The sequence below is a fragment of the Sinocyclocheilus rhinocerous genome, unplaced genomic scaffold, assembly GCF_001515625.1.
Source record: "Sinocyclocheilus rhinocerous isolate Xijiao unplaced genomic scaffold, SAMN03320098_v1.1 scaffold113, whole genome shotgun sequence".
In the NCBI taxonomy this organism is placed as follows: Eukaryota; Metazoa; Chordata; class Actinopteri; order Cypriniformes; family Cyprinidae; genus Sinocyclocheilus; species Sinocyclocheilus rhinocerous.
Genome location: NW_015646846.1, coordinates 3155616 through 3158904, shown reverse-complemented (window position 1 = coordinate 3158904; position 3289 = coordinate 3155616). Strand labels below are relative to the sequence as shown.

General features: G+C 37.9%; 1 protein-coding gene across 2 annotated transcripts in view; it reads left to right on the top strand.

The window, feature by feature from the left end:
• Positions 1 to 547: 547 nt before the first annotated feature.
• Positions 548 to 3289, top strand: part of LOC107708105 (isotocin receptor-like) — a 20843-nt gene continuing 18101 nt past the window's right edge. The window contains exon 1 of one of the 2 annotated variants that reach the window (XM_016512253.1): positions 548 to 625. The gene's annotated coding sequence lies outside the window, so the exon portion shown is untranslated. The remainder of the gene's footprint in view (positions 626 to 3289) is intronic. The other variant, XM_016512252.1, reaches the window with a different exon arrangement.

The following is a 3289-nucleotide window of genomic DNA, read 5'->3' as shown; positions in this document are numbered from 1 at the left end:
GACGTCATTGGCAGGCGACACAATGACACTATGGACATGCTCCGTGTCACTAGTTAAAATTGCTTATTTCTCTGGATTTAAACATTCTTCGAAACATTTGGGATAATGTAAGTACACAAGTCAGCAAAATATGTAACACTGTTCTAGTGGTTTTTGGATATTTGAATAAAGAAAATCTTAGATATTGTGCCTTTAAGTTATAATCCTAAACAGAAATTGAATATCTTAAAATGTTTGCCCATTTCTAAATTTGAAAATTCATTCGTTGAAAATTGACTAATTAACAGTCAGTATGTCCAAAAAAAAAAAAAGTCTTCATCGTGCTGTAAGCAACCCATTTTACTCCAATGATTAGCAAATACTTCCTCAGGGAATAAGCCAATTACTGTAGGACTCACATACTGTCCAAAAATGCTAATTTAGAAATAAACTATGCTATGTTGCATATGATAACATTTTAAATTAGCCCTGGACATTATTTTTGTTTCATTAATATTCAGCCCCAGTTGTTGACAACAGACCAATTAGCAAGAAGAGAAACATGAACGCTGTGTATATTTGCACAGCATAAGGGTTGAATGCAAGGTTATCTTTACCGCACTACAAAGGACGAACAGCCTCCAAGGTACAGGATTACTTGCTCTGCACCTCACTGAACATGTGCCAGTAATGAGTGTACGTGTCCTTGTGTTTTATGTGTTTATAAATATAGTATTCAGGAATTGTCCTTGGTCACCTGGTAAAGTCTGCTGATACTGGCACCATGGTTATTATTTTATTTAGTTTTATTTTTTATTTTTTTATCCTGCATGTCTCAGCTGCCACTGGTGGCCATCGTAATATTGGTTCATGCTCCCTAAAGTCTTTACACCCTTGTGCCAGAGCAGTCGGCCATCAGGGAACTGTCTTTGAGATTTTCTGGTTCAAATGTGTCTGTTAAATGACACAACAAAGTAATATAAATGGACTGTTTGCTGCACTAAATTGATGGTGTACAGTCTTTGGCTGCTCAAATTCACCTTGGGTTTGTACTGAATTATAACTGGAAACAGTATAGCACCTATTTTGAAGCAATCATTCAGAGCAAAACAAGCTTTTAGATATCAAATATGTCTTGCAAAACGACTGTTACAAAACATACTTTTATGATAGTTGTGTTTCAGACTTGCAGTATTCTATAACAGTTCTGTTTGTATTGATTGCCTTTCCTGTAAATGTAAGCAACAAGGAGCTATTTTATAGTTCTTTATCCGTCTTTATCTTTGAAAACATGTATGCAGGAAGTAAACCTGGAGTATGTGTATCAAATCTTAATACATCATATTATGCAATATAGAGTTAGCCAATGAGACAATGTCTTTCAGCAAAAAATGAGAGAAAAAATGGGTGTGACGCTAAGCCCAAAATATTAAAAAGATCATGGGAGGAGTCCAGTATAGTATCAGAAGAAAAAAATCAGTTTTCCTGCTTTTTTTCTTTTGGGAAAAGCATGCAATTTTGGCAAATCTTTCCCCTGACGGGGATTAAGAGGCTGATTAGGCTGATTAATGCCTCCCGCTCCATATCAGTACCCTTTTTCTTTTATTTATATTTAACTGCTACCCATGAGACTACAGGCATTACAAGCATCCCAGTGTTGTTTGGTTTCCAAGTAACATTTTTTACTTGTGAATGAAACAGAGCTGTCAGAAATGTCCTCTGTTGAACTAAGTTTGACTTCATCTCACTCTTAGTTGAATTTGTGAAGCATGTCTCATCAGGCAGAGTGAGTCATCAAACTGGCCTTTGGCAATCTAATTGATAAACGGCATGAATCAAATGTGATGATGACAAAGATGTTTTACACAACTTTTAAACAGTTTAAAGTTGGCCCTGAATCCAAATGCGTATATTAATCAGATATTTTGACACATCTCTTCAGCACTGTAAATCGTCAGACCACCATGACCAAAATCCCGCAGGCAGATGGCAGCGAAAAGACTGATTTGTTATACTTATCAAGAGTGATTTGACTGATTTCACTGGATTGAATTTACACTGAACAACAAAAAAAGTTCACCATGTTTGGTAGTGAAATATCACTGGCTGATTCTCATTTCATTTTATGTGCGCACAATGAACTTAAATTGCAAAATGTGAGTTTTCCTTTACTGTAAAGTAGTATTATTAGATACATAGATTGAGCCTTATTCACAAAAGCCACATCTTGGCTGTTTATAAGTATTGCTCTACCACTGGAAAAAATCCCCTTGGTGGTGAAGTCTTCATCTGCCAAGATATATTTCTCAGACTCCAGCAGTCTCAAAAACCATAAGACATCTCTGCCTTTATCCTTTGTAGAGCTTCAAAATATTTGTTCAAATGGGGCAATTTATCCACTGTCCTTCAGTGCTTGTGTAAATAATCTTGAATGAGAAGCTCCTTGGTGGGATTTTTATAGTTTCACATTTTACCTTGTGCCTCAACACAGACCCCATCTTGGGTTACATGAGGACACCACTAAATGCAGGAGTAAAAAAAAAAATATTCTGCAATACTTTTAAATACAATAAGCCATTTTAAAGGAAATGTTCACTCAAAAATTGCTTAAAATTGACTCACCTTCAGTCCATTTAAGATTTAGATGAGTTTATTCATTGGAACAAATCTGGAGAAATTTAGCATTACATCACTTGCTCATGAATGGATCATCTGCAGTGAATGGGTGCCGTCAGAATGAGAGTCCAAACAGCTGATAAAAACAACACAATAATCCACAAGTAATCCACATGAATCCAGTCCATCAGTTTGAAGTTAAAAAGTGAAAGTGAAAGTGAAAGTGACGTGACATGTGGCCAAGTATGGTGACCCATACTCGGAATTAGTGCTCTGCATTTACCCATCCAAAGTGCACACACACAGCAGTGAACACACACCCGGAGCAGTGGGCAGCCATTTATGCTGTGGCGCCCCGGGAGCAGTTGGGGGTTCGGTGCCTTGCTCAAGGGCACCTCAGTCGTGGTATTGAAAGTGGGAGAGAGCGCTGTACATTCACCCCCCCCACCTACAATCCCTGCCGGTACGAGACTCGAACCCGCAACCTTTGGGTTACGAGTCCGACTCTCTAACCATTAGGCCACGACTTCCTCTTTGCCCTATATCACGACTTTGGTATCGGGGCATTTTTAAGAGTACAAGTACAGGAGCTCAGTATCGGGCACGATACCGATACCAGTATCGGTATCGGTGCATCCCTAGTAATTATATATAAATAAATCGGTTTTTACCGATGCAAATATGTTAGAAACGA